Source organism: Atractosteus spatula, chromosome 3 (assembly GCF_055471065.1).
Source record: "Atractosteus spatula isolate fAtrSpa1 chromosome 3, fAtrSpa1.hap1, whole genome shotgun sequence".
In the NCBI taxonomy this organism is placed as follows: Eukaryota; Metazoa; Chordata; class Actinopteri; order Semionotiformes; family Lepisosteidae; genus Atractosteus; species Atractosteus spatula.
In genome coordinates this window covers 28,096,718-28,117,180 of record NC_142708.1, presented here as the reverse complement: position 1 = coordinate 28,117,180, position 20,463 = coordinate 28,096,718, and the positions used below count along the sequence as shown (strand labels likewise).

At 34.6% G+C, this 20,463-nt stretch overlaps 1 protein-coding gene across 1 annotated transcript in view; it reads right to left on the bottom strand.

The window, feature by feature from the left end:
* pde4d (phosphodiesterase 4D, cAMP-specific) overlaps positions 1-20,463 on the bottom strand; it is a 439,211-nt gene that overhangs the window by 283,921 nt on the left and 134,827 nt on the right. The window lies entirely within an intron of this gene.

The following is a 20,463-nucleotide window of genomic DNA, read 5'->3' as shown; positions in this document are numbered from 1 at the left end:
AATTTGATTTGTTCATCTTTCATTTTGATGAATACACAAAATGTTTCAGGTGCAGCATGTAGCAGCAGCTTCTTGATGCTTTCAAACACTAATTATCTTCCTGTGTAATTTCAGTGTGAAAGAGCACGTGTGCAGCAGCTGTTTTTTTCAGTTAAGAGAGTACTTTTCAACATTGTAAAAAAAACACTTTAATCTTCTTCTTTTAATACACCTCCAGTGTGACCTGAGGGACTAATACATTGAAAATAACGATCAATGCTTTAAATTAAATGCATTAAATTACTGGTGATGAGATGGATAATTTAAATTAAGTATTTTTCATTCATTTCAAAAAACACTGGCTACAATATCACTGCCATAAAAAGTTAAAATCAATAAATTGATCGATGTTATTTTATTAACAAATACAAAGGAAACTCTTGTTCCAAATGCAGTAACATTTTTAATAAACACAACTGCTCTGTCAAATGGTCTTGAAAATATTAGGTATGTATTCCAAATGTGACTCAAATACAGATGAGCAAATGTCAGAAAAGTGCCTGATCAAAAATGGAGGATCTTGTCATTACATCTGCAATAATTGGGGCAAAACAAAACATTAGTTTCTTTGAAATGCAATCGAATATATACAAAAAAAATACCAGGAAATTGTCTTAAAAGGCTACAAATATGCCTTAACCTGACCTACAGTATTTTCTGCCAAGCCTTTCCAAAACATATTATTTTAAAGTAATATGTATTCTTCTGATTCTTTCAGTCAGATTCAAAGCAAATTTACAATACAATGTAATAATTTATTAGAAAACATCACTTAACAGGAACTGGTCAGAAACTGGTAAAAATAAAATAAGTGCTGATCTTCCAGTATCCAGCTATGTACTGGTATATTTTCAATTTTGATTCCTCAAAAAAATCATTTGATACCTTTGTTTAGAATGTGTTCCTGCTCTGAGGCTTTGAAGGACTGTCTTTCCATCCTTAGTGACGTGTGTGCGCACTTGCTTCTGTTACTATAGTAACAGCTGGCAACATAGATTGGGAGAAGAAGATTACATGAATGGGCCCTAAGCACAGGCGACAAAGAGGAGTCAAAAGATGCACATGCGCTGACAAGTCACCACCAACCTGGCAGGCAGAGAATACAGCAAATACTGAGCCATTCAGGCCTACAGTGAAGAACACACTCCATAAGGAATGTCCAATAATAAACATCTGGCAAGAACAACCATGATAATGTAAACATTCAAAGAAAACGTTTTGAACAATAACAGTATTTTAGAATTTCAACCCTATTCCAATAAGAAACACAAAAACAGTGATGTTTAAATAGACACAATTATATAATGCATTAGATTTGAGACATTCCTGCTACATTTTCAGCAAAGATTTCCCGGATTAAAATGTGCATATGCTATCACGTAATATAAAGTTTAGAAAATACAGACTCCTACCCAATGTGCTTTTTTCTCATGTGCAGATTACCGATTACTCGTATTATTAAAGACTGCAAAATTCCCTAATAATTATGTTGTGAAATGACTAATCCTGAAAGATGATTAATAAAAAAAAACAAAGTCAGTGGAAGATTAGAATTAAAGAGAGCAAAACATCACTCTTGAGACTGCATCTGTAAGCTGTAATGAACACAAAAGTCAAACCTTACGCAATTTCTTTAAACTAGGGCAGTAAAAGGAGGGTTCAGTATTTGAAAAACTGACATAACTAGACCAATTCTTGTATATACTGTATACTGTATATAGTATCAAATATGAATTTACCCAAATACTTCACAGTATTTGTAGCGTAATGAATCCATCAGAAATTTTTTCCATCAGAAAAAAACAGAAGACAGTTGACCCACAAGAAATAAACTAAAATACTGCACAGTGATTGTGTACAAGCTTGTAAAAAGGCTGATAATAGATTGATGGACAGATATCATTGTCATGGTGATTCAGAGCATACATTTGCTATGAATTATGTGTATGTAAATAAATTATCTCTTAGCAGATAACAATGGTACAGAGGATACAACTGTGTGATGGGGTCTTTTAAGACTTTTAATTTTGCCTTTTGGGCTTTTGGAGGCAAACAACAACCAGATCAGCAAAGCATCTCATCCATATGGCATCATCCAGCTTTACCACACCTTTGAACACTAATAAGGGTGAAAGAGATGTTTAAGGCCATCAGCTTCAATTTTATATGTACTGTACAAAAGGTGGAGTGAAAAGTCCTGTATTCTGCAGATTTGAGAAAAAAATATTCTTATCCAAAATAGATTGTGTGAGTGAATTTGTTTTTATGTACACATCATGAACTTTACATTTATATTACATTTCTGTAATGAAGCTTTATATAAGAAAAAAATAAATTGTAATTTTAAATATATAAGTTACTTGACCAAATTACTTTGCTGGAACATCATCCATAGATAAAAGCATTTATACAATTTTAATAGAGAAAGAAAATATTTAGTTTGCTGTTTTGAATAGGTCTTCAGTAATGATTCTGCTTCCCAATTCTTCCGTGAATGTAAAATTGAATGCAGTCTACTTTACTTACTTCAGCTTCAGCTTTTTAGAAATTCTGGTGCCAATTTTACTGTCATCAAAATCAGTGTAGTCTCGGCACTTTCTTGTTTCTGCCATGTAGGCAAAGTGTTTTCTGCAAACTCAGACACCTAAACCTGTAAGCATACCAGTGGCCTTTATCACCCTCTTGTGGTGTACATTTAAGTTGCTTCTTTAAGCCACTACATACAGTACAAACGTGATAGAATAAGCAGTACACATGCATTGCGTGCTGCACTCTGGTGTTTTATAAGTGCATTTACTGTTCTGCTCTAATTTTATACAGTAATTCATGATTAAACTTATATATGCACAACATACAAATATATCTTAACTAGCTTAAAAGTAAAGCCATTTAAACATATTTTCCCAATGCTGCACATATATACACTGCATACAGCAACATCTCTATGCTTAACTGTGATACAGCTTTATGAAACTGAGTCTGACAAGCGAATCTACTGTATCAAAGAAATCTGAAGCAAGAAAGATCAAGGAAGGTTTCAAGGAAAAGATGTCTCCCCAGAAGCAATGCTTTTATCTACAGTCTTACAGGTCTTTATAGATCAACATTAAGTAAATATCAATCTGGTAAGAAGTAAGAGCTTAGGGAAGTGGGGTTTAATAAAACAAATCTGGTCAACTGTCTGATAAAACCCTATGCACAATACACTTCAAATGTATTCTTACATACCAGTTTCATGCCTAGGCATACCATTGTGATTTACAAAGATGAAAACTACTGTATGTACAGTATATGCAAGAACAAATCCAGTTATAGCTAATTACAAAATCATACATACTGTATAAAATGATGAGAAAAGAGGTTCTAAAAATGGAGAGTATATACAGTATAAATTATAAGCTCTTGGTCCAGCCAGCCTGAATCAGTGTATACTGTAGATACAATCAGTAAATTCTCTCAATAAGCAATTTTTTAAAGGAAGGTAAGTCCCGACCAATGAATTATTTATTAAAAGTGCTATTTAGAGGTCTACTCAAAAATACAACCATATTTATATAACCATACAAAATAATGCAAAGCCCTAAGTGCAATGGGAGATAGACATCGCTGAATTCCCTAGAAGCCTGTCTGGGGATGCTACTGTATTACTTTGAGAGCTTGCATGTTCTAAAACAGTCTGGTTGAAGCTGGCAGGGAGAGAGCTGCACATGCCAGATAATTCCATGATGATCTTGGGTGAACGACCTGGCTGCAGCAATGTGAGTTAGCTGGAGTCTGTTGAGTTTGCTGTCTAGCACACCAGCACATAAGGGATTGCAGTGGTCAAGATGGGAATTAAGTGCATAGCCACTGAAATTCTGATTACTACTCAATTTTTCATTAGAGGACAATCCTGTTAGCCAGGTCTCTACAAGGGGAAATAATGGTAATGGCACAGCATGCCACATGCAGGATTGGGCTGACTGATTCCTACACCTGCAGTATGTGAAGGCTACCGAGCAAACCACAAAGGACACTAAACCACCTTTTGAGGCAAAGCTTTGAATTTTGAATGAACTCTTTCCAGAGGGAACTATGGTGATGAAATTGTCAATGAAGAAGTGAAGGCTCCATCCAAAAGATCATGTCAGTATAATGGAGACTGTGTGATCTAACTTGATCTCTTTACCCATGATAACAAAGGAGCAGTACAGTAAATGGTGCCATCTTTCACAAGTAAGACATTCAAAAGCTTTGGGTTTTCTCCTTGAAGCACAGAAACTTACCAGTATTTGAGATCTGAAGACACCAATAGTAAATTTAGAAAAAAATAAGCTCTATTCTTGCTAGAAGAGGTGTTTTTTTTTACTATTGTGGGGTAAGTGGTTTAATGTAAACATCACATTACGAAACAAAATCTTTGGGGGAAAATCACATATTTGTGTTACCTGTTCTTTTCATGTTCAAATGCATACAAATGTTGCTATTCAACAACCAGGAATTTGCATATTTAATTAACTGGGGAAGAAAACGATTTAAAGATTGTTTAAAAGAATTAAAACAATTAAAAGATGTTTAACAATAAAACCTTGAAAGTCCAGTAACACTGGGGACTTGAAAAAAAGCTTCTATACATAAATATAAAAAGGTTAAGCATATTAAGAAAAACATGTTCCCAGAAAAATAACCACTTCCAATGCAATTGCAAAAGTAATTATTTTTATTTCACATTGTCTAAAGAAACACACTGTGATGTATCTTATTTGACCAGTAGAGGGTAGTCATCACCAAAAAATAATTCCTTCTGTAACATAGCTAAAAGATGTCATCTGCCATTGACTATAATTCCTAATATTCAAAAATGTTAAATATATCCAAAAGCAACTTTATAAGAAGGTACAGAAACCATAAAACTATAAAATTTCTTATACCCACGAAGGGCACATTTCTCAGTCCTTGAGGGTCATGAGGTTCCTTAGTTCCTGAACTCTATACAGTAAGCCAAAGCTATACTTTTGATATGAAAAAGAGTTTACTTTTAGGTCTTAACTAATTGCTGAATGTAGGGTGCCTGTAATAACTAGAAGGCTTTGCCGGTCATTGAGGACTACAGTTGCTCATCCATGATTATTTTTTTTTACTAAAATCAGTACAATGTGTTTCTCACTCTATAAAGTAATGTCTATTTTACTGATCTGAATTAAATTAACATGATTTCACGATAATCAACATGAAAACACTTTTTAAAATGACCTGCTTTTGAAGTGAAAAGACAAACATAGATCAAATGTGATCTTTAATAACAATCTTCATAACATCACCCCTCTATAAAGCTTTGACTTTGAATGGGTTCTCTTAACAAATTCAGAATTTGCTCTCCTCTAACAAGATGCAGTGTAAATGTTTAGTATTGAATATTAAGATCTTTCAAATGGAATATTAACCATAGAGACAAAGCCAAGACTTATAGTAGGTTAACATTGCGAGCATTTTCATTTCTGATTTTAATTTGTGTCACTCCTGCTCACCTCTCACCCCTACCCTTTTAAAATCTCATATTACAGCAAATATTAAGAAATCAAATGTAAATGGGCAGGTTTCTGCAATCCATTTAACTACTATCTTCAAATACACTAGAAGAAGTGAGAGAAAGAATGTGTCTCATTGTTACAGTCACTATCACCTATTACTCTTTGTAATAAGTGTTACATTAAGTATCTTTCATTATTACATGGTTGCAAAGAAAATACATCAACATGCTTGTGCTAAAGCTGTTCTGCTGAACTCAGGGACAAGGACAATGACTGGGCTTCTGTGGCTGATAGAAACTGGAATAATGTTCTATTAATGCAGAATTGATTAACACAATAGTATATTGATCTTCAGATTTATTTAAGAAGCCTAACCTCCTTAGGTAATAACTATTTTCTTTTGTATGAAAGATACTTTCATTATTTATTAAATAAATGGTTAAACAATAAAAAAATAAAAAACTTTTGGATGAAGAATATAGTACTGAGAAAAGGGTTGTGAATCCCCCCAACCCATCATAATACCAACAAAATAATGGGATTTATATTTTTACCCTGACAGCCTTGTTTAATTTAAACTGGCCTTTTTATTAATCAGAGTTTATATTTACCAATTTAATGGGGTTTTTTCAGATCCAAAGGTGTATGGAGTGGAAATAATAAGTGAACCTATAGTTTACTTAGCACAATTATAAGGTTATTTAGAATGAGGCAGACAAATGGTAACAAGTAATCAAGGACTGGGTACTGTATGAGCAGCCCTGTCCTTTATAACTGCCTTCTAAAAGAAAATCCCAACTGTCAAGCATGGTGGTGGGAGTATCATGATCTGCAAGAGAATGTCAGACCATTCATTTGTCAGCTGAAACTGAACCAAAAGTGGGTTATGGAGTAAGACAATGATCCTAAACATACAAGCAGATCTACAGCAGAATGTCTGATTTTAAAAAGTTACCTAAATCCCTTTGAAATGTTATGGCAGGACCTGTAGCTAGCTATTCATACAAGGATTCCCCTCAAATGTCAATGAGTTGAAGTAGTTCACCATAGAATAATGAACCATAATTCATAAAATCCCATAAGAGAGACTGATAAATAGTTCCAGGAAACATTTACTGTATAGTTGCGAAGTCAGCTTCGCAAGAAAGTACAGTACCACCAGTTACTGAATATAAGGATTCACAGACATATTCACATGAGGATATTAACAATTGGATCATCTATTAAATAAAATACTTTATACAGTATCTTATGCCTTTGTGTTATACATTTAATCATGTTTTTATCATCATAAATAAAGACTATCATGAAGACATAACAGTTATATACTACTGAGATATGGTAACAAGACAGCCAGGATATACTGTATATACTACAGTAGATGTGTAAAGAAATCAGATGCATAAAATGTGCAGTGAGCACCAGAAGCATGCAGCACACAAAGAGACATTGTACACTCTTGGAGTCTCCATCATCCATAATCCCAGAGAGTATTATAAAAAAGAGCCAATGCCACATGAGAATATTGGAGCTCAGTGTCACTGAAGGTTGGATAGCTGTTTCTGGAGTCAACTTGATTCAATTTCTCTGGTGAAGGAGATCGAAGTACTGTATGGATGGTGTGCCAGGATGAACTGTTTCCTGGAGTTGCAAAGCTCCAGGACCTTAGGTGAATCCCCATCAACACTTTATTTAAAATGCCACACAAATAGAGGGAATTGTGAGCTTTTTTCTGTGAATGAAGATCTAAAAAGTATATGGCGAATTGTCCACAGCTGTAATGCCTGTACAAGCAATGCCATAAATACTTGAAACAAAGTTAATTGAAAATATATTATTATTATTAATTTTATATTACTTTTTTGTCACCTCTGTTATTCAATTGTACCTAATGCTGTAAAATATTTATTAAGTACCAATTTTAGTTGAATGTTTGTAAAAAGAGAAAAGGGAATTCTGTTTCCTTAATAGAATACAGTACATACCCATTCAGTGTGGCCTACTCTTAGATTTGTTTATAATAAATGCCATATCAGCATGTCAGGAAACATTTTCATTTTTATATATTTTTGCAAAGATTACACTCAAATAATGGAAAACCTTCTAGTGAACAGGTCTAGTAGTCACCACTGGTAAAAGTATTCTGGGAATAGTACCTCTTGTCACAATTAGTCTGAGTCTTCCATATGAAATTGTGTACGGGTGCTGAGAGTTAGCTTCCTGTTCATTAGTTATCAATGGCTTTCAAAAGGTAAGTTTTCAAGGACCTACTGTATCCAGATACTGTATACCACTTTTTACACCACATACTGTATGTGCTATTGATAAAAAACCACATGCAAATACAGTACCAGTCAAAAGTTTGAGTATACCTCCTTGAAAACAGGTATTTCATGATTATCTGTACTTTAAACTGTATAAACTTGTCTATAAACACTTTATCTTTAACTACATGATATGTGTACTTAAAGTCTTAAGTGAACTGCATTGAAAATGTTACTTTTTCATTTTCAATAAAATGAACACCCAAAGCAAGCAGATTTCAGTCTGAAGCCCAGGTTAGTTAAAAGTCAGAAATGTGTATAACATGGTGTTAGAACACTAAAACAAGTTTAAAATTGTCTTTGTTAGATGTTCTCACAGTTAACTAGCATGTAACCTTATTTACCTTTTGTTACCAATTAGTCCATGATTACTATAATTATAGGGAGCATAGGCAAAAGTTTGTTATTCTTGAATTAACATGGCAAAATTTGTTCAGTAAAGCAAGGAAAAAAGACAATCAATAATTAATTCAAGAAATGAAGGTCAATCTTTAAGACAAATTCCAAGAACTTTGCGAGTGTCAGTCACTGCTGTGGCCAAGACTATCAAACGGTATGAAGAAACTGGCATTCAAGAGGACCGAAAAAGTTCAGGCAGGCCAAAGGTGACCTCAGAATCAGAAAATATATTCATTAGAGTCACAAGTCTGCGAAACTGACGACTAACTGCCGATGAAATACAAGCTGAACTCAATGCAACTAGAAGTACAGATGTTTCAAAATCAACTGTTCAGAGGAGGTTGTGTGAAGCTGGCCTACCAGGAAGAATTGCTGCAAAGAAACCACTGTTAAGAGTGCAGAATAAGAGGAAGAGACTTGCCTGGGCCAAAAAACACAGAAACTGGACCTTAGAGGCCAGCTTCACACAACATAACATAAACGTTTACTGTACAGTATGCTAGGCTCAATATACTGTATATAGAAATCCTTCATGTACACCTTAAAGATATTAAACTTACGCATATGCTGAAACTTACACATACGCTGATTCAAATTTCCATTAGTTTTTGTGAATGTTTTAGACAAACACTTAGTAATCCAGTCACAGGATCAGGATATTGGCATCTCGTAAGAAAGCCCTTGACTGCTGCCATAAAATTACTAAGCACAGAAAGTGACTTAAAAAAAAATATTTTAGCAGAAATTTTAAACACCTGAGAGAAGTCAATGCATTTTTATAATTACATAAACCTCTCCATTTACAGGCTTTTACTGTGATCTTACACTAAAAGCATTTGATTTTTATGAAAGCCTTAGGGAAAACCAATTAAATGTTTGCACTTCTTGTCTCCCTGAAAATCATCATGTATAAAAAGGTATAAATAACATGCTGGTCAATAAATCACATTATCGTTAGCATTTCAATTATATTACACCATTTGTTTTTGCTGCTCCTGAGTCCAGAACTTAACAATTTTCTTACTCTGTTATTGGACTTGGATAAAGTACAAAGTAAGAGTACACAGTGGAAACATTTTACTGTCACAAGAAAGTCAAATATAGTAAATTTATATATGAACAAGTAAAGGTTTATTCCATGTTGGAAAGAAATATGGAATAATGGAATAATCCTGATGCAGCTACTTACTTAAATTTACATATATTTCATCAACAGAGGATACCCCACCTATGTTATTGACAGGGCCCTCATCTGACCCAAAAACAGCCCTCAAATCAAACTCAATCAGGGACCACCGGCCTAAAAACCGCATTCCTTTGGTGCTTCCCTTCCACCCTAACACACTTTCTATCCCCAGGACCAATAATGACAACTTTTCCATCCTACAGTAGGATCCCTCCATTGGGGACCTCTTTTCTGACCTCCCCATCATCTCTTATCGCTGACCACCTAATCTGCGTAACCTTCTTGTTCACAGCTCCCTTGACCACCCTCAACAATCATCCACACCAGGTGCTTTCCCCTGCAACAGAGCTCACTGCATCACCTCCAAGTACATATCTAACACCACACTTATTCAAGGCCCCTCAGGACAATTCCAGATCACCCAGGCAACCCCTTGTACCTCCAGCAACCTCATTTACTCTATTTCTTGTAAGAAAATGCCCAGCTATCTATGTTGGGGAAACTGGAAGGAGACTAGAAGACCGCTTCAGAGAACATGTTAGGGTGGTGAAGATTAAAGATTTCTCCAAGCCCATAGTTTCTCATTTCACCTCAGACAGCCATGATCACACTGATCTCTCCATCTGCGTTCTCTAAGAAGGGTTTAACTCCCATAGCAGAAAGACATCAGAAACAAAAATTATCCTGAAACTTGGTTAACACCTTCCCCCTTCTCTCAACGACAGACTTGTTTTCGTGTAATCGTCAACTGCACACCTCTCTTCACCTCTCTCCACTTTGCATCACCTGAGTGGCCTCTCTGCCTCTCCCCTGCTCCCGCCTGCTCCACTCTCCCAGCTTTTGTTCTCCTATGCTGTTTAATCTTTGCTGTCTGTCCTGTCTTTCTCACACCCAAAGGCTCCACAGCCGAAACGTTGTGTTTTCAGCATAAAATAACCCTATTACTTGTTCCTTTGCAGTCTATGCATGCTGACCCAACTACCCACCCAAATTAAATTTATATATTACCTACAGTATATACTGTACACTGCAAGGCCAAATTATGGGACCTACAAAAACATAAATGACTAAATACAGAAGCCTAAATACTGTAGACTTGCATTTTACACGGCAGTTAAGTTCCTGACATAGCACGTAAAATTAAACATAATAAATCAGAACACGCCCCTTAGACCCTCCTATTCACCTGCTTTAAACAAGTTTAATCAATCTTAAGTGTATTAGAATACAGTATACAAACTAGATCAAATACAATTTAAAAATAAAATGCAGAGAACACAGCAAATGCAAAGCTCTCATGAAAAACTCTAATTGCACGCATCAAAGATTCGTTCTTGCCATATGTACATGCCAAAGCCCCTTAACTTGTTCAACATCTCAATTTTTAACTCCAGGCCAGACACTTTTTTTTTTACTTGCCTTTCCCTTTGTACTTTTTTTCTTTCCCCTCTGTACTTGTGTTGGGTTTACTAGCCATAATAAGGGTAATGCTGCACGATAAAGAAAGCATTGTTAAAGAACCAGCGTGCAATAGGCTCTGTTATTAATTCCCTAAGTGTAAATCAGGTGTGTTCAGCGTAAGATACTGCTTGCATTTGTAAATTATTTCCGCATTATTTGATTTTCAATTTATTTTTTCATCCCCGGCCGTATGCATTTTACGTAAACATTTGCGTAAAATTCGAGTCTATTGTACTTAAAATCTTGGCTAATGCGAAACACGCATATCAATATCCCTCTAAAAATAACAATTGAGGACATTTTGATTATTTTGCTGCTGTGGTTTTAGAGTAACCTGACAGAAGTCAGAAGGCTCTTTTTGAATTTTTTATGTTGTGTAACAGAAAATAAAAGTGGACATCTGAAGAGAAAACTAATCATGAAAATACAAGTATGACATACAGTATGCTTTGCTGAACTTCTTTTTAAGGTGGATAATGTTTGTCAGGTAAATCAGGTCTGCAATCATTCTTCCTTTCTTGTTTATATTTTAAAAATCCTTCTGTCCCAATAATTCTAACAACAGATGCACTAAAAACATCATCACAGAGGAGTTTGTGCAAAACATACAGTAACTAAACACATATCAAATATCATTCAAAAACTCAAATTCCCTTATCATTAAACGGTATGTTAAATATTCCTATCCATGTACTGTAATAAACGTTATTTCTAGAAAAGAAAGAAATCATTACATAAAAAATCTTTCATTTATATTGACCTTTTATTTTTACTTTAACCACATCACTTAATTATCCTGTTTTCCATACTTTTTTAAATTAGTTTTGATTAATTTCCTATGTTAAAGAGGGTGCTAAAGACATGTTTTTGTAAGAAATAATATGAGAAAATGGGTTGCATTGAACGTGAACAATCATAAGTGCATTATAAAGCTATACAAACGGAGTGATCTACAGAATGTCCAGTCAATTTCGTTATTGCAGTATAATTTTTCTTTTTCCTTTTCTGCTCTGAGGCAAAAAAAAACCTTTTAGATGACTTTTTAAGGCTGACTAGGCAAACTGCTTATAGAGACTGGATTTACAGTAGTTAAATGGTTTTGGCCTATAAAAGTACACCTTAGGAAAAAAGCGAACTCAGAAAAGAAACTTTCCTGTATTTTGTCTGTTAAAAGGATGGAATTAAATATTGGCAAGCAAATACAGTACATATAATTTTATCATAAATTTAAAAAGCATCAGTTTATAACTGAAGAAGGTTCAAGCTTTTTCTTAAGCTTATATTTTATTCTTTGACCATAACAGATGTGTTACTGGGATAACAAAGTATTTTATTGGAAATAATGTAAAACATATTTATCTGAATGCTGTTGCTTGTTGTAGTACTGTATAAAGTAAGTGACTAAGTTGTAAATGTTAGGACAGTGCTTCAGTGTTGCACTGTAGGTACTGTGGTGTTCCTAGAATTTCCACATTTTGATGTCATTTTTAACTTGAATTGTGATGATACCAAAACAGAAGGATCATTAAACACTGAAATTCATATAGATTTAGACATATTTCAGGAATGAGCAAACACCTGACGTTTGATGTAGACAAGAGAAGAATACATACAGGTACAATAGCAAAATAAAATTATAAACCAAAAAATGGGAATCTCAGAGCTATTTATGAAAAAGGTTTAGATGCTAATGTTCACACAACATTTAAATATCTTTAGGCCCTTAGTTGAGAAACACATCACTCGCTCTCTATCAATGAGTAGCTTGCAAAACAATTCTCAAAAAAACTGTTAATACTACTGTACATTATCCAAGTAGCATAATCTTTTATACCACAAGCTTTCATAAACCAATCTTAGTCCTATGAAATGTAGCACTATTTCACTGGAAACTACCCAATAAAAGTGTCTTAATTTGACATTGCCCAACCCCTGGAGAATTAGTTGATAAATAACACAAGAAGAGTAAATATCTGTGGAATTCATTCTACCAAATATTACACAAGGTCAAAGTTCTTCTACTGTATATTGTGGGAATTTTAAAACATTAAATGCAGTTTGTCATCTCTTTTGTTAGGAGGAAACAAAATTCCAAAGTTATCTTTTAAAATCTATTTGAAGCATCATTAACACTGAGAAAAAGAATAAGATCTGCTTTTTCCATCAGGAGCAGAATTTATTTTTTGTTCACAAGCATCAAATCCAAGTGTGAACTTAATCTGGATGTGTTACCTACAATGTGGACGACTTCTCTACATTTCATAAGAACACTGAATGGGACGTTTTCCACTGGAAGTAGCCTGCAAAGGATGCAATCATTGTTTACCAAACCAATTAAGAAAATATATGGAGCAACCAAAGCATCTTTCAAAGTGGCTTATTATTTTTCCTAAAAAAATGGTAACTTTTTAATGATGCAATGACTGTGATAGCTGAAATTTTACTTCAGGATTCGACACAGATGCCACCAAAGTCAACTAAAGTCTAAATTGAACCTCTTTCTTCAACATGTGCTGAAACAGAGAATGCAGCATCTCCCATCTATGCTCAAAATGCCAATGGGAAGTGTAATCCCGACTGGAGCCCTGGGCAGTCAGAAGCACAGTGATCTCTTAACAGGGTTCGGTCAGCAGTTTGAGAATACATTCACAGGTTTCATACAGCATACATACCATGTGGGGGTATTCATTTCTAACCCCTTCATGAAGGTGGATTTTTTTGGGTTTTTTCAGAGCAGATGGGTGTACTGTTTAATCTCAATTCCTTGACTCTGGGGATAGAAATTGTCTTACAAATAATATCCAATTAAAGCCACATAAATCATGATGCCACCTGATTGTGGCTTTGTTGGAGCCGACAAGTGCAACAGCATGTGCACAGAGGCTCTGTTTGGCTCAACATACCTGTGTGAATTTGCTCTAACTGACAGGTTCTTTAGCAACTGTATCTGACTGAGAAGTAACTGGACAACTCTATCTGAGTTAACCTCTCAAGTCATACTCCTGATTACAATGCTCTGGTAGACAGAATGCAGCGACTGTACAGTATCTCATCACATGATAGTCTCTCATTGAAATAAAGGTATGCATACATTTTAACTAATAAATAATATCTAATTCTTCAATTACAAGAGTTAAATAGCCTTAACATACTATATATAGTACATACAAGTAAATACAAGTAGAACAGGATGTTTCTAATTAATTTGAAGTCTCTCTCTACCAAATACTACATGGGCCAGGTGTGCTGAATGGCTTCCTCTCGATTGCAAGTGTCTTGAAATAAAAGCTACTGATCAAAACCCATTTTTAAAACCTTTAAATGGCCAGATTAAATGGGGCAAATTTAATGGAGCATCATTTTTCTCTGTTTTGATTATCAACTACTGTAGGTTCTGAGGAAACAGAGTTAGAGATATTTGATTAAAAACACAATATGTGCTTGGAACTGATACTGTGCATGACAAATACTTGTACATTTCAGTCATCGACTGTAATGAATGATCCCAATGGCCAGAACACCACTCACTAAAAAAAAAATTGAGAAATTTCATCCTTTTCAGACGTGTGGTTCACTGAGAGTGTTGGCCTGACTTTCAAACAGTCACAATAAATGAATAAGATAATTTGATTGTTTGCAGACACAGTGATTTGTCTTCTGCGAATGTTGACTTCCACATTACAAATGCATTAAAACTAAATTATATGGCTAGTATAGTTTTGGTTCATGCTTTTGTGATGTGTCATATCCTATAGTATAATACTGGCTCCAAAGTACCATATCCACTATCCACTAACCATAATTCCAAAGTACACCATTTTTAAATTAGTAAATTCTGCCTTAGATGCGGCTGGATTATTCTTCATGATTAAGTCTGAGCACAACACTTCCATTTAGAAAGAAATTAAATGGTTTTCTGTTCTGTAAAACTGTTAATGATAATTGTTTACTCAATAAGTTATATTTCCTCTTATTTTTTATTTTTTAAGCACTCATTTATTTTTGTATCTAAGTATTTTTTTGTCATACAGTATAAAGTGACACTGGTGAATTAGTGGGATCTACAATCTATTGGTGAGAAATCCAATGTTTCTTGCTCTGTTTATGAGAGTGGGTTTCTGCTGTTGTCCCTGTGACCTTGTGCGAAGTGTCAGTCTTGAAACTGGAAGGTGGGAAGCTTTTACAAAGCTGCACCCTAATAAAACCCCTATATTACAGTACCTTACATTCTGGAGTCATGTTGCTTAGAACCCAGAATGGCACCTTTAAACACCGTCATATTTTAAAACAATGTTTTATCCATACACAAAAACCTGGCTACTGTATACACTGTTTATCATCTATTGTCATACATACATACAATGTGTGACTGAGTTTTATATTCACTAAAAAAACATGTTATTTCATGTTTACCCAAAAGTAATTAATGGACTGTCTTAAGTGACAAGTCTTTATTTCAAATTGAACAAACATACTGATGCATACACCTGAAGAAGGCTCCATGGCCGAAACGTTGTGTTTTCTTTCTTCTTTTTTTCAGCATGGAATAAACCTATTACTTGTTCCTATACTGTATAGTAATACTACAAGTGAAATAAATGTTCATCACTTATAACCTGGCAGTTTTACAATAATCAAGCTACTTTCAAAACAACATACAGTACTAATGCTTTTTCTAAAGGTTATTGAATTTTAAAACAAACAAGGGGCTGATGACAATATTTTTAATGTAAAATATATACAGGTACAACAACAGCATAAGCACTTATTACATTGCATTTAGGACAAGCATGAGGGAAAATATGGTTCTCACTGCAATTGTAATTGTAAAAGAAATGCCAGATTCAGTAACAATATTTTTAATGTGAAATATATACAGGTACAACAACAGCATAAGCACTTATGACATTGCATTTAGGACAAGCATGAGGGAAAATATGGTTATCTCTGCAATTGTAATTGTAAAAGAAATGCCAGATTCAGTAACAATATTTTTAATGTGAAATATATACAGGTACAACAACAGCATAAGCACTTATGACATTGCATTTAGGACAAGCATGAGGGAAAATATGGTTATCACTGCAATTGTAATTGTAAAAGAAATGCCAGATTCAGTAACAATATTTTTAATGTGAAATATATACAGGTACAACAACAGCATAAGCACTTATGACATTGCATTTAGGACAAGCATGAGGGAAAATATGGTTATCACTGCAATTGTAATTGTAAAAGAAATGCCAGATTCAGTAACATTTAAAGGGATGTTTTTTTTCTTTCTGTCAGAATACAATTGTCACGGACATCCAAAGGGACTAACTGTGGAGAGCAGGAGAGCGGAAAAAGACCCATATGCGTAGCGGCTGAACGGGAAAAAGGCCCGGGCTCGTTAGTGCAAAGAGTTCATGAGTGCCGTATAGAAACCTATGCCCTCAGGTAGCGGACGTGGGGCGACCTGGTGCTAGGCGGGTCTCAGGACATCCGAACGTCAATGCTGAGCGAGGGCAGAGTGCAAGACCCGGAAATATATAGCCCAAAGGAAAGAGAGCGACCGGAAGGACAGCAGGCAGGAAACTAGGGACAGGACAGAGAAGTAGCGCCCTCTGGCTGCAGAGGGCGTGACAACAATATTACTATATTCTTGCTGTCAGAGTACTATACTATAGAACTACTGCTTAGATACTATGGTATGTACTGTACTGTATATAAGCAATCAATGTCATTGTCAGCATAAGGCAAATGGTATCATTCAATGCTTTCTCCCACAAATTTCTGTATTATAGGTTTATTGCCACATCATTACAGCATAAATGGATGAACTATCCTGAAGTAAGGATTTTATTTAAACTTTGTTTTTAAAGGTTTTTAAAGGTTGTGGTTTAGGTTGTTACATTAAATTGCCTTTTGCAGGATAATGTAATCCAGCCTCTTATGAAACTGTCCAAATTCAGCACACACAGCCTGCATGAAGGATGTTTTTATAAAGTTCTTTCAATTCACACAGTGCAGCTGAGTAAGTTATCCTTGTGCTAAGACAGCACTTTATTTTCTTGTTGCTGAGCAATCCAGCATCATTCATTGTATAAATGAATATTCTCTTTCTGCGATGAGCCAAACAATCCCACCAATCAGTGTCAATCAAAAACAACCTGAATCCATCCAAAGTCACTTCCTTTTGTCTTCTTTTGTTCCATTTCCTTTCTCCACAAGTCTCTATCTCACAAGTAGGTCTTGGGGGAAATTCTTCCTGAACCTTGTGGGCTTTTGAACAGGTCTATGGAACCTGTTTGTGTTGTACAGTACTAATAGAATATAAACCAAAGGGGTGGGCTAAAACATGTAATCATTTCATGAACCCATCATATTATGGAGCCCTGAAACCAAATACAGACTTCAAACATGAAGATAAATGAAAATAGTCCTTTAAAGCCATCGCATGTGAGGAATGTGTGAGACAGGAGGACCTAAATTCAAACCAACTCTTCATATTTTAGATGCTAATATAGTCACGATTGTTGAGAGATAAATTGTCATTTTATAACAGTCTACTTATTTCGGAGGTTTGTTGGAGAAAATATGCGAACATTCTTTTTTGACCCCTGCTGAAGATCGAAACCATTATTTTCCCTGAACAAAATAACTAGAATTCTGAATCAAAGTATAGGCTCCCACATTCCAGATTCCAGTAATGACTGGCTCTGTAATGGGACTCACACACAGGAGGGAGAATTGGAAATTGAAGGCAATTTCTGAATCATGCACATCAAGAGCTCATAAGAGTTTCTGATATGATTCTGAGATGGCCAAATGCAATTCCAAAAAGATGTTTTGTAAAACCCATAATAAGTTTTCCTAACATCTTGAAAACATTATAAATGATTTAATTGTAAAAGCACAGATGATCATTTTAAATTTCCACAAAGCAATATATAACTAGTCCAATGTTGTGTTGTGCAGGATGTAGGGTAAACAGAAGAGTTATAGGCTATAGCCAGCATGAGGTGCCCAGAGACTTGTAAAATACAGTATACATACAGTAACTGCATACAGAGGACAAAAAAATAAATAAAATATATGTAATCAGAATTAAATGTTTGATATACTGTATACTGTATATATATATATTTTCTGGATGAGACTATAGGGGCAGTAACACGTTTAAACCAATGATTCAGACACAAAGGCTGTCATTATGCCTCAAAGCAGACTTTATTTTACACCTTACTTCCTCACAAGCAGAGATGATACAGGCCCCATAGGCTGAATAGAACTATTTTCTCAAATGCGTCCCAAGGACACAAGCTCTCAACACAAGCATTGGGCAGTGTACAGTAAATATGCAGTTATACACAATGACATCTCCTGAGACTGAAAGATCTTAAGAGTTAGATCCAAGTATCATTCAATGCAGATATCTTAAGACAGAAATGTATTAGAGAAATTTAGATTACCTAACGATTTCATCACTGTGAAATTCTTTATTAGTTGGTAAACATTCTCACACTGTAAGCTGTACATACTTTTGCTTTTTCCAGATGGTTTTGTGTTGCTACAGTATCTGTACTGTTTAGCATTTATCCAGTTCCATCACCATTGAGTTACAAAAAGACATCTCTGCCTTGGTTCAAATCTCAGGAGTACCACACAGAGTAACTTTTATGGAAATTGGAAGTCAGATCTGCTTTGAGTAGTATTGTTACATACAGTAGGAGTGTACAGTAAGTTATCCTAGCTTCTAGTGGAAAACTTACTGATTTAATAACAGAGCACAGATTTTAGATTCCTTTTTTTGGTATACACAGCAAATTACCACAGGACAAATTACCGCAGCAGTCCAGGTAAGATTACAACTACCCTTTATACATAACACAGGTTTATTTATTAAGAAAATAACTAAAAGCAGTAAGAAATAATAAATATAGTATAGTCCTTTCTTTCTTCTCTTTTCAGCATGGAATAAACCTTTTTCTTGTTCCTAAATTTAGTATCTACTACAAAGTGGAAAGTTAATATCACTTAGTATCAAAACTGTAATTTTGGTTTCATGCACCTACTGTATCCTTTTTCAGAAAGCCACTTTTTTTATTCTTACTAATTTAGTACTAGTAGTGACTTAATTAGTCACTTATTCTGGTAAGAGTCCTGACAAACTGGAGCCTATCCCAGAATAATAGGGCACAAGTCGATACTACGATCTCAAACATCAGTCAGAAGGGAACACACCGGGACAATTAAGAGACACCAGTGAAACAGGGTGCATACTGTATCTTCGGAAGGTGAAGATGATATTTTAACAATAGTTCAAGAAGTTGAAATCAAGATGAAATACAGTGAGTAGAGAAACTTAGTTTAGGTTTAAAGTTAGGTTTATCTGACTATCAAGAAACTTGCTTTTCAGAAACCTCTTTATAACACAAACGTTACTGTGTACAGTACGTATACTGTACGTGCAGTACAGTAAACTGCAACCTCTCCTTATGTACTGTGTGATGGAATGATGCATAGACTGTTTCTGTATTGCTGTGCCAGCTCAATAACATTCACAGAGGGGCAGGCTTTAACTCTGAAAAAAAGAACTCAAAACAAATACAGTACTTAACTTAAGTAAAAAACAAAAGAAAAATGGTTAAGTACACTCGTACCACCTTTATATCCCTTTTCAAAATTATTAGAAGTTGCCTGACATTTCATCATCTCCTTTCTCCTTTCTTCCATTGCTCTTGTTGAATCTTATCTTTGTGTTGCTCAAGACTCAAGACGTTTTAAAGTGATTTATCTGCCATTGACAATGCTTCCATTTTAGCAGTATAACAGTATGTTAGCCTAATTGAAAAATACATTTCACCAAGAAGATCTGATTTACAAGTGATCCAGATTTTGCAGCATCCTGCAATACATTTACTGTATACTAAAGTGTGGGGTATTATGGTATTTGGAAAATACTATGCATAGGAGCTCTGCAATTAGATTTGTTCAGTGTTTGTGTTTCATGTTTTGTTAGTTATGAGATGTAAAAAAATGTATTTTTTTGGTAAAATGATATTTTGAAATAGAATGCAATTTAAATCAATAAACTGCAAATTAAACAAAAGATTGAAAACAAAAGCAGGTTAAAAATGACTCTACTCAGATTTAGAAAAACAAAATTGTAATTGTAACCACAACATTTTCAACAAAAGTTTCATTTTAAATTGCAGTTCTCATAGCAAATACTATAGCGTACTAAATGTAAGCAATGCAGTATTTGCATTGATGTTTAATTCCATTAGTATCTAATGGCACTGAGCTCAAACTAGTGAAATGTGGTTAAGAAATGTTAACACATTTTAGCATTGAAGCTTTTATTAAAAACGAATCACTTAAATGTGTATACATAATTTATAATTCAACAAAATAGGATATCATTGGAAGGGGGTGAATATTTTTGCAAGACAATGTAAATCTTCATAAAACAATTACAGTACATGTAGATGATAAAATGTAACAACCTTTCACAACACATGGTTTAAATTTATAAACCATTACACCACATTAGGGTAGA